This window comes from Bos taurus, chromosome 7, assembly GCF_002263795.3.
Source record: "Bos taurus isolate L1 Dominette 01449 registration number 42190680 breed Hereford chromosome 7, ARS-UCD2.0, whole genome shotgun sequence".
Lineage (NCBI taxonomy): Eukaryota > Metazoa > Chordata > Mammalia > Artiodactyla > Bovidae > Bos > Bos taurus.
Window position 1 is genome coordinate 82,115,030 of NC_037334.1, and position 12,142 is coordinate 82,127,171.

General features: G+C 36.5%; 1 protein-coding gene across 3 annotated transcripts in view; it reads left to right on the top strand.

Annotated features, from left to right (window-relative positions):
- Nucleotides 1-12,142, top strand: part of ATG10 (autophagy related 10) — a 292,933-nt gene that overhangs the window by 178,346 nt on the left and 102,445 nt on the right.

Here is a 12,142-nt window from a genome sequence, read left to right on the forward strand (position 1 = left end):
TCTTTACTTTAAACAAGTAGGAACAACTTAAAGCTACAATGTTTATTTACTTCTAACTTTACAGTGAAAATTTCTTTCAATCTCAAGTGATCCCATTAACTCAAAAGTCCCCATGCCTCCTTCCCCAACACTAATTATTATTTCAGGAATTGTTTATCAATCCATTTAAGCTATGTTTAAAAATAGCACTAACATTTCCTTCAGCCATCTATACATCTCAGTGCCTCAGCTTCCTGCAGTGTTACTCAACTCACACCCCTTGCCAAGAAGGTGGAACACCCTGTCTCCTCTGAGGCCTTGGCTAATAAAGCTTATTTAATCAGCGGCCACATGAAATCCTCACCCTGCAGCACAGCCAGGGCTCCCCGCTTCACGTCCTCTGACTAAACCGGGTCAGCATTTTGAGGCCTCTCCACCCTGGGCTCAGAAGCCAAGAGGAACCACCTCCCCAGCCCACCCCTACCCCATTTCTCTTTTTCTCTCTGGACTTATCAGCAGCATTTTGCATTTTGAACAGCCTTCTAACCTTTTCTGGATAGCTAAGACATCTGAATTTAGCCAGTGATATTTTATTTTTAATTAAAAAGTAGCTTAAGCTGCTTTGAATGTGTATTTGGTAGATTTAATCACTTGCTGCCTTATATTGTTTAATGGTCTCTAATTTTGCAGTGTTGGCGGTTTAACAAGCACTTAGGATTTAAAACACAAGAACAAATTCTCATAGACTCCCTGGTGAGAAGATTTTAATCTGAGGTGCAGTTCTAAGAACTGACAATTTGGGGTAAATTTTCAACATGGGACATGGGGAATTAAGGACACTGATAGTTTACTAATTCACAAACTCTTGCTGCAGATTAATCCATATGATTATTATAGGCCTTTAAAACACTCACTTTGTTGTGATTCTACTTGATTTGGAGCCCAGAGGTTAAAGGAAGCTTCTTGTCAGTGAGCTGTGTTATACTGAAAAATAGAAGGAGTTACATTTATTTACTGGAGGGGAGAAAAATGTCCTTCTCGGTTTTGGTTTGCAAGGACTCTACCCAGTAGCTTCTGGATTCAAAGCCATGTTGAGGCTGCAGGTAAAGGAAACAGGACACTACTTCTTCAATACTGTACTTTCATGTAATTAGTATTCACCATAAGCAGTTAATCACCAGAGAAGAGCTCCCAGAGACAAAACAAGTTGTTTAGCTTGTCAGCGTTAGGGAATCGGAGGTGTTGAAACATGACTGCTTCTAGCTGGAAGTGGGTCTTGCTGAGGCTGGTGGATGAGCTCATACGTGTGCTTTGCTCTTATGTGCCAACAGCTCCCCTTACAGTACAGCACAGTAATTGTTCCTGCAAGTTCAATTATATTTTAATGAAATTTGTATACTTTCTAAGATCTTTTCTTCATGGTGGTTGTCTGTTTCTTAAAAAAAAAACACACAAAATAACTAGCCTTTTTGGATTCTGTTTATATATTTTAAGATGCTCTTTGTTTATGCTTTTATAAAGGAAACCCAAACAAGTCATTTATTTTGTATAGAAGCATTTCTTATTCTCCACCCTCCCCATGCTGTGTTGTATAGCATTAGCATTAGGAATTTTTAAATTCTGGAATCCACTTAGTGGTTTTTCAGGAGCATTGAAATATCAGATTTAATATTTGCAAAGCACACTGAGTGTTTTCTTGTGCAGAAACATGAAAAATGGTTCTTTCCTTTATCAGAGTCTGATTTCTTTTCCTTTCTCTACCTAACTTAACAGGTGTTCTAAAAATGTATCGTCCTTTCCTCTGGAGTCATAATTTTTCCTTTTTTCCCTTCGGTCCATTCCCTGTTCATATGTGGTTACTCTGGCCTTTCATCTGTTAAACAAATCTCGTCAGTGTGGTGAATGAATTCCTAACGTCTTCTTCTTATTCCAGGTCCAGATTTTTCTTTGTCTCATTCTAAGAGAATTCCGACCTAGAAACAGGATGGCTATAAAATTTCTTGCTCAGGGGTCTTTTTTTGTTATTGTTGCTTCAAAAATAGTTCACTCAGCCTTTTTTGACAGGTATTTAGATTTTTTTTTTTTTTGCATTTAAGTCTTAGTAAAAATTAGTTTCTCTGCTTTGCTCTAAATTTTATTCTAGTACCTTTTTTTTTAGGTAAAGCAAGTGGTAAGTAATTCCTATTTAAATTGATATTACCTTTTCTTTTATCAACTAGCTTAGATGTAAGAGGAAATCTTTATTCTGTTTCTTAAAGTACAAATACATTGGACTGTGATCACCTCTTATTCCTTGATATGTCCGTGTCTGCCAGGCCAACTACTGCTTGAGACTCAGCTAACATGCCATTTGTTGTTATCACCCCCGTGTCATATCCTATCACATTATATCATATATCACATGTTGCATGAGATCAGAAAATTATTTGTTTACTTGTTCCCTATAAAATGATAATCTAGAAGGTAGGAGTTTAAGGTAAAAAGAGAGAGAAAGGAAATGAATAGTGAATACTCAGCCTACAGAGTGATAAGCTTTATTCATAGATGTGTGTGGGTGTGTAATACTTATATGACATATATATTCTTTGTCTTACTAATTTTAATACCCATAGTATTAACTGTGGCACAATGACAGCAACTATTTATTGAATGAACCAATGAGATGGAATTTCTAACCATTTCTGCATACAGTACAAAGATGGAAACCTTGAAACCTTATGATGGTGTCTTATTTGAACTTTTCTGATGAGTTATATGGAAGGGAGTAATGCACTTGTCTCCAGCAAACTCAGAACCCAAGCCATCTCTATATCTTTACTCTTTAGTTTGATGCTTCCTAGAGACTGCAGGAATGGTTTGCTAAGGAAAGTGGAAAGTCCTGAGGACTCAAAGGTGAGCATTTGCACTAGCTGGGGAGCTGTTCTGCTTCTGTAAACACACATTTGCATTGTATCCCTGAAGGCATACAGCCAAGGTGGTGCAGAATTCTGTTTCTGGGCACCTCTCGTTTCTACTACTTGGGCTTATAGGAGCTCAGTTGCTGAGGGTTTAATGAATTAAATTAAGAGAGAAAATGTCCTTCCCAGTGCTCTTTTTTCCCCAGCCACTCTTGCCATTTTAGGTTTGGGAGAGGTGGTGGGGCACGCTTAATACCATTTGCTCCGCAGTAGTGGGTGAGAGGTCATTGCACTTCTCTCAGGCATTGATACTAATAAATAGCCTACCCTAAAATGGTGCTTTATTGACTATGAAGTCCATTCTCACAAAGCTGATGTCTTCAAGTGGCTGCTTTTCTCCTCCAACTATTTTAAAGCACACTGTGTTAAAGAATTATTTGTATTGTGCAAAAGGCTTCTAAGTACTGTTCATTCCAACACCTTTTTATGTCCCAGTTTTCCCTTTGTGGGGGCTTGGCTTTGGTCAGAAGTTGATGGCAAGTGTTAGAAATGTGTTGTAAATCTTGGGCATATACGTAATAGCTTTGGGCTTCACCAGACTCCTAAGCTTACCTAGTTTTCCCTTTCATTACAACTACAGATTTCTATATTTATTTCAGCTTGAATTCTGATTAATTTCTTCCCTGTCTCTCTTCTTTTCTTTTGTTCTCAATCTCTATTGAGAAGTACACCAAGTGGTTCTTCTCATTTTCAGAATATTTATTTCTTTGGTGCTGACATATGAGTTCTTCTTGGGAACCATTGACATATTTCTTTAGTTAGTTAGAAGGGCAGCTTTGGAATAGGGAAGGAAACATTTCTTCCATTCAGCAACTGAATGTCTGTTCTTTCTCAGGATCCGTTTTATTATTGGTCTAGGGAATAAGAGTAGAGAATTAAAAATGTAACCCTGATATTTCATATAGAAAATTTACCTACTTGTTATATGCCTAAACTATGTTCAAATAGTCAAAGAATAATTCACTCTTAAAAGCAGCGTAACCAAACCAAGATAAAGGCCAGCTCAAAAGAATAAAGAAAAGATTGGAATTAGAGCAGTGTTTACATCATCAGGGAGGAGGAAGAAGAGGTTTGTCCCTGGTGCGGAGCGAGAGGGAGTCTTTGGACTGTGTAGAAGAAAATGACAGGAAAACAGGAAAGATGAGGGTTGGAGGAAGCTGGAGAATAAAAATAAAATATCCATAGCCCTGATCCAACAATTTTCAAGGAAACGCTACAGACTGGCTTTTCTGAAGAGGCTGGGAAAAGTACTAGGGAAAGGGAGGTGGGTGAGTGTCGAGCTGTAGGGCTGGAAGGCATGGCCTGTTTGGGGAATAGTGAGAAGCTGGTTTGAGGAAAATCTCTACTTCAAAGTGTTCAAGATGGTTGGAAAGATATGTTAAGTCACATTATGGAAGAGATGATGGAATGGGTTTGGAGGCTATGAGAAAGAAATGAAGTGAGAAGTGAAATGAGAAGTGAAAGAGATTGAGCAAAAGTGAATGAGATCAAGGGAGGGATTTTTCTAGAACAGAAACTATGACTGAGTAAAACAGAAAGAGAATTAATGAAGGTTGAGAAGAAATTACGAAGAATGAAATTTTGGGAAAAGGAATTTTGACTTTTTAGTGTTGTTGTTGCAAATTTTTTTAAAGAAAAATTTAAATCATCTCTTAGAGAAAATGAACTGGAAAGAACATATTTTCAGGAAAAAAAATTACCCTTCCAGTAGAGTGAGAATTAAGGCTGCTTGTTAAACAGAAAAGATAGGTAGATTAGAGAAATTAAGGCAAAAGTGATTCCAGTTAATCACCATCATGAAAATAGAAAATGACTTGGCAGATTTAGAGTTTTATTTGAATATAGAGAATTTTTAAGAATGTTCATAATTATGCAATGGAACATGACTTTTAGTGCATTAAAAAGAGATTCTAGGGGTAATGTGAAGAGCAAACAATGAAAGTTATTTTTCTTAATTACAAATAAAAATTAATTATTTAACTAATATAAATATATTCAAACTTTTTGAAAAGTTTAAATGACAGAGGGAATTTAATGAGGATTGTTTGTTGAACCAGGTGAATGTTTGAAACATTATGGGGATTTAAGGTATAAACAGGATGCTGGGGTAAAACACATGATGGGGATAGAATCCCACTGAAAAATCAGGTCTGATTTTAAACCATGTTAAAGAAAGGGGAAACAAAACTAGAGGGACACCTAATTTGCTAAAAGGTTTATTCTAACCTATGTTAGTGCAAAGCATCATGTATACAAAGTAACAGATTTTATGTGGATTCAGAGGCCAGGAAGAAGACATGAAAAGGCAGATAAATTTATTTTCTTACCTGTAAAAGGCTATACTAAAGCTTTCCTGAACAAATAAATGTGCTGTGTCCCATAATGTGTTTTGTCTACTTACTCTTGATAAGACAAGCCCTGTTTGAAACATCCCATTAAAATGTACATGAGTGCCTTCTGTGTGCACAGCATAAAATTTCATTAGCCTATTTAAAAAATATGCTGAGGAAAATGGCTGCCTAACTGGAAACTAGTATACTGATTTTCTCCTTCTTTAAAGTTGTCAAAGTGGAGTTCTTCAAGTGCATATATCAGGTGCTCTGCTGAGAAGGTGGAGACTGTGTTCTCCATGGGAAGGAGATCAAGCTGGATGGGTCGTCAAGGTGCTGCTACTGGTGTTAACTGGTCCATGTTCTGGGGGGTTCTGAGATTTGAGAGAGCCAGGAGTCCAAAATGCTGAGTACTGGTATGCCAGAGCAGGAGGTTAAAATCAAAACCTCAGAACACTTTGGATAGGATTGAAAGTAGAGTGTTTTCTGCTTTAGAACCAGCAGACCTAATGTAGATATGCATCTGGTGATATGGTCTTCAGAGTTCTGATGAGTAGTTATATCTCACAGTTGGTGTCTCGGGTATCTTGTAGACCCAGTGTTGCTTCCCTTGGGACATTTTCTGAAAACAGTGATTCCTCAAGAAAGTCTTGTGTGTACTTCTTCTAGGTTAAGTGTTTAACTTAATTTAAATGAGAGGTTATAACATCATCTGCATTAATGTAAATTCTTAACACAGAATGTGAACAGTTTAAGGTGACCCCAAATTACTCTTCTATTGTGCTGTTGGGCATATTCCTCATAAAAATGGATTGTAACATACATAAACTTTCTCATGTAACTGAAAGATGTCTTACATTCATTTTCCATGTGAAATTACTAGACAAATGTATGACATTTAGAACACTGGGGCTAAATAATGATAAATATTAAGCAATACTTATATAAATCACTTATCTAGACTATATTAGTAAAGTATACTTAGTTGCAATTAACTGACCCCGACCATGATAAGCAGAAAAAGATTTACTGGAAGGGTAGATCATAGAGTTAACTGAAGGCAAAAGTGACAAGATGAGGGAATGTCTGCCTCTCTTTGGTTTAGTGGTACAGAATGGGATTCTGCCTACTGCTTATTTCGGAATTTATCTCCCAAATAGGAACTATGTTTGGATGGTGAAAAATCAAATATCCACTCTATCTTCATCTACTTAATACTATAGATTTTATTGTAATAAAATACTAAATATTTTATTGTAAATTTTATAAGATTTTATTGTAATTTTATAAGATTTTATTATAATAAAATACTAAGTATTTTCTTGATGACTTTTTAATCATCAGTCTTTATTCTTAGTAATAATTGTGGTAAATTGCTCTAGAAATAATGTTGAACATCCATCTGTCCAAGCATTGGAAAATATTTTTGCATAAGGCAAGAAAATGTTCTTGGAATGCAGAGATGAATAAAGGAATCAGGGATGATTTATGCCCTCAAGGAGCTTACAGTCTACTGAGAGAAACAAGACAAATTTGAAATTTACTGTAACAAGTAGAATATGTTAACGGCCATAAGAGAGGTAAAAAGAAAATTGTCACCAGGCATAGAATAGGTTAGTGGTTGAAAGAAGCTAGGTGGGAGGTGGGAGAAATGAGAACATGTTGGTTAAAGGTTACATAACAGATTTTCAGATATAAGATGAATAAGTTCTGGGGATCTAAAAAGCAGAGACATTACTTTGCAAACAAAGGTCCGTCTAGTCAAGGCTATGGTTTTTCCAGTAGTCATGTATGGATGTGAGAGTTGGACTGTGAAGAAAGCTGAGCACCAAAGAATTAATGCTTTTGAACTGATGTGTTGGAGAAGACTCTTAAGAGTCCCTTGAACTTCAAGGAGATCCAACCAGTCTATTCTAAAGGAGATCAGCCCTGGGTGTTCTTTGGAAGGAATGATGCTAAAGCTGAAACTCCAGTACTTTGGCCACCTCATGCGAAGAGTTGACTCATTGGAAAAGACTCTGATGCTGGGAGGGATTGGGGGCAGGAGGAGAAGGGGATGACAGAGGATGAGATGGCTGGATGACATCACCGACTCAATGGACATGAGTTTGGGTGAACTCCGGGAGTTGGTGATGGACAGGGAGGCCTGGCGTGCTACAGTTCATGGGGTTGCAGAGTTGGACATGACTGAGCGACTGAATTGAACTGAACTGAATGAGGAGCTTGATGACTATAGTTAACAATGCTGCTGCTGCTGCTGCTGCTAAGTCGCTTCAGTCGTGTCTGACTCTGTGCGACCCCATGGACTGCAGCCTACCAGGCTTCTCCGTCCATGGGATTCTCCAGGCAAGAACACTGGAGTGGGTTGCCATTTCCTTCTCCAATGCATGAAAGTGGAAAGTGGAAAGTGAAAGTGAAGTCGCTCAGTCGTGTCTGACTCTTAGCGACCCCATGGACTGCAGCCTACCAGGCTCCTCCATCCATGGGATTTTCCGGGCAACAGTACTGGAGTGGGGTGCCATTGCCTTCTCCATAGTTAACAATACTGTATTTTATACTTGAGAATTACTAAGAGTAGATTTGAAATGTTCTAACTACACACATACACACAAATTATAAATATGTGAGAAGATGGATGTGTTAACTAACTTTATTGTGGTAACCGTTTTCCAAAATATACATATATCAAGTCATCACATTGCATATCTTAAACTTACACAATGCTAAGTATCCATTATATCCAATAAAGATGGAGAGAAAGTTGCCACCAGGGCTCAGAGGCCAGAGATTATCTTGAGCTGGATGATCAGATGAAGCCCTGGCTGGAGTGATGAGGGAAAGGGCAAGCCTGGCATATTAAAAAATCTAGGAAAGGCAAAATTCTAGATAGTCTTAGGTTAAGCAATGCTGGTAGAGACTACTAATGACAACAAAAACAATACCACAGCTAATACGTGTGTACCACTTTATAGTTTACAAAGAGCTCCTGGTACAGGACAAAGTGGAGGGTCTGGAGCTGCTTGGTTCTGATTCCTTGCTCTGCTTCTTACTATGTGATCTTGTGGGAGTTATTGAACTTTTTGTTTCCTTTTTTTCACCATCTAGAAAATTTTGAGATAATAATACCTATTTTATAGAGTTTTGAGGTTTGTGAGCTAATATATAAAGTGGGGCTTGGCATGTAGTACCTTTCAGTAATGCCAGCTGAGTTCTGTATCTTGATCCTCACAATAACAGTGTAATATAGGAGCTGCTATTACCCTGATGTGCAGACATGCAAACTGAGTGCTCAGAGAGGTTAGATGGTTTATTTATTCTAGAGTACATATAAAATTACGGAGTTAAGATTCAAACTCTTTAGCTCCCCACTCCCAATTTTACTGCACAAAGCAGCACCAAAATTTAAGTAACATTGAAGAGAAGTTGCCAAAATCTATATTTTTTAAAATTTTCATTCAGATTTCTTGAGACTAATAAAGACTCAGAATGCAAAAAGTAGATGTAGGAATAAATAAAAATTACAGAATTAGCTAGCACAGTAGCTGATAAGAATGTACATGAACAATTAGCACTCATTTCATATCACAGTATAATTTTCTCACTGAAGCAAAAATGAATTTTCTCCTTTGATGGAGCATCATCTCTGCCTTACTGTGGAGAATGACATGAATTTTTATAGCCTTCAAAGCCCTGTTGAAGACAATACATTGAATAATGACAAATTTCATTGTGAAAAATCCACCATTTCCATTTTATTTCTACTGACCACATTCAGAACATTTTTCCTAAATTTACTCTAAATAATTTATACTCTCTCTAATGTTATTTTTGGAATTATGAAATTTTAGTGAAAGCATGCACCACAGGATAAAGGTGGCTTCAGCATGGTTGTACTGGAATTGGGTGGTGCTAGTGAACTATCTCATGATGTTATTTGATTCATGAAAATAATAGCCCTGAGAAATGTAATTTAGAAAGCTGTAGATTTTGAGTAATATATAGATTACTTGACATGTAGGTTATTATTCAATTGAGAGATTTTATATGAAAGTATTAAATGCTACTGGCAGTTGCTAAAGATTGTACTTTTTAATTATTCTATTTTTCATCCAAAGTCTCTTCCTTTTTTATCATTGACATTTTAGGTTGCTGACAGAATATTCCTTTAGCTCAAATGTGTAATATCATTCTGGATGAGAGAGGCACATAGTAGGCACCCAATAAACACTTGTTAAATAAATGACCTTAATTTACCATGCTCACTTTGTAGGTTGCTGCTGAAATTATTTTGGCTTCTACTTCAATTTTTCAAGTATGCAAGGGATTTTACTGAGCTTCTCAGCTCAGTGTGATTAATGAGATTTCTAAGCATGTTGAAATTGGTGCTATCGAATATCTTGGGTCTGAAACCAAGGAGTTGTTGATTGAGTATGCTTATGTCTCCTCTGACTAAGGCCAGACAGAAAAAATAGGCCCTCTAAACAGGGCTTAAAGTTCTTGATTGAAGATAACTTCAACTGAACATGAAGGCACATAATAATGTGTTTCATGAGTTTAACCAAGTATTTGTTTATGTCCACATTTTAATTTTAAATTAAAGTTTTGGGTCTTCAGTTTTCATAAATAGGCAGATGGATCCAAAATCACAAAGTTATTCATGTTTCTGCCATATTTAAGGTCTATTTTTATGATGTGATTTTAAAAATGTATTTGATTATCTCATTTCAATGATTTTGGTGGGATTTCTGAAGGCTCCATTTTGGTTGTGGGATAATTAGAGCCACAGTCATATTAGAATATATTATTCACATCAGTTGTATATGTCATGGCTTTGAAGATATTGCTAATCAGGTCAAATTTTTATTTTTGAGTAAAAGATCACCAAACTAATTTGTGTATGTCTTTGATCATGAAGGTGTGAGCTATGACTGGGAAAACTGATGATGAAGGCCTAGGGAAAAGAATCCACGTCACACTTGATTAAGTCATTATTGTCATATCTGTGTGTGAGAGACACAGCTATATTATCAGATCTTCTGTAGTGTAAATGGTCAGCAGAAACTGGAAAGATTGACATTCTTGTTAAAGCAGCTTGCACAAGCATTTATTTGATCATCATTGATACATGTACTTTAAAACAATTTTATAAACACATTGGAGAATGCAGTCACATTCATTCACTTAAAAAAACACTATTTCCTTCACAGCAAGCAGGTAGCATTCTTATAACCATATGTAAAGGAGTATGATGCCTCTTTTGATGTTTTGAACTTATTTTTTTATTCCTTGTAATTGTCTATTATTCTAAGTTGACCAGATCATTTTTTTCTCCCAACTCTTTTTATTTCTAATTGGAGAATAATTGCTTTACAGTGTTGTGTTGGTTTGTACTGTATAACCAAATGAATCAGCTCTAAATATACATATATCCCCTCCTGTGGGAAGGAGACGAGATCATTTTTTAATTCCTGTATTTAAGGTGTTAAATTTTCTCTCTAAATTAGGTGTCGCCTGAAAACTTAGGACACCCTCAAATTCTAGCATCAAATCTGGTGAAAATACTCTATAACATTTGTTTTGGGTCTCTCCACAATGTTGCTAGGCTGCTGATTTTTGCCTTTTGCACGAATGTTTCCAGCAGAGTATGCAAGTTTTTGACAGTGGTAATATCCAAACCATTTACCCCATCCTTAGATTGTTGGCTGAAATATTTTGAGAGATAAAATTGAGATCATTACTGATTATCAGAATTTATTTTTCAATTTTAAAATTAAAACAAATTATTATGGGCAAAAAAGAAAGAAAGAAAAACTTTGTACTAGGGTGAAACAAGAAAGGTGTAGTTAGAGGCTGAAAAGTGAGAATCTGTAATGCCTGTGATTGACTTTTTTTTCATGGTTTGCTGCTCCTTACAAGTTATGATCGCTATAGGCAGCTCACAACACATAGCTATTGGCTACTCCCTCACTGTACTCTTCTAAGACTGTCTTATATAATATAATATAGTCAGAGGAGTGACAGCCATCACCATTGTTGTATTCTATTGATTAGAAGCAAGTCACAGGTCCCACCTGCACTCAGGTGGAGTGATTAACAGATTTTAAACCCAGCATTCTTCTGTGGGTCTGCGAAGCCATTCCCTGTTTCAGTGGAAATAAAGTTAAGGAAAGTATTCTCTCATTTATCATTTATTCAGTAAATATAAAGCATTTGCAATTGTGAGTGCGACTTAGAACTGCACAGCAGCACTGCGGTGGTGAAAGGACAAAGGCAGTCTTTACCCTCAGAGACAGCACGGAATAGCAGGAAGAGCACGGAATTGTGAGTCCTGAGTTCCAGCCCCACGGGAGTTATGAACTGGCTCCATAATTTTGGTAGATGTATATTTCCTGAGACCTTATATCTAAAATTAATAATTATACCAGCTGTAACATTTTATTATTCTACAACTGATTCTTTTAACTTTGACATCTGAAAATTATTTTAAAAGTATGTCAGATTTTAATAATTTGATTATTTGGTTTTCTATTTGACACTGACATACCTAAGATGCTGTTTCCCTAGCATCAGTACACACACATACACACACACACACGTGCATATTTTGAAGACGTGTAGGGCTTAAGATTAAAGTTTGGCCCTACTCTGTAAATGTGTTCAGACAACAATATAACACAGATACAGAAGGCAGCTTGTTTTAAACTTGTAGCTAAACATGACATTCAAATGTTAATTGGATGAATAAATCTTGTTCATTTTACAGACATGGAAATGTCAATGGAATAAAACTATTTATCACAAGATAATGGTCTCCTGCCGCCAGATAAATGCCAAGATGAAGATACTTATTGAAAATGTATCAAAATATTCTATTGC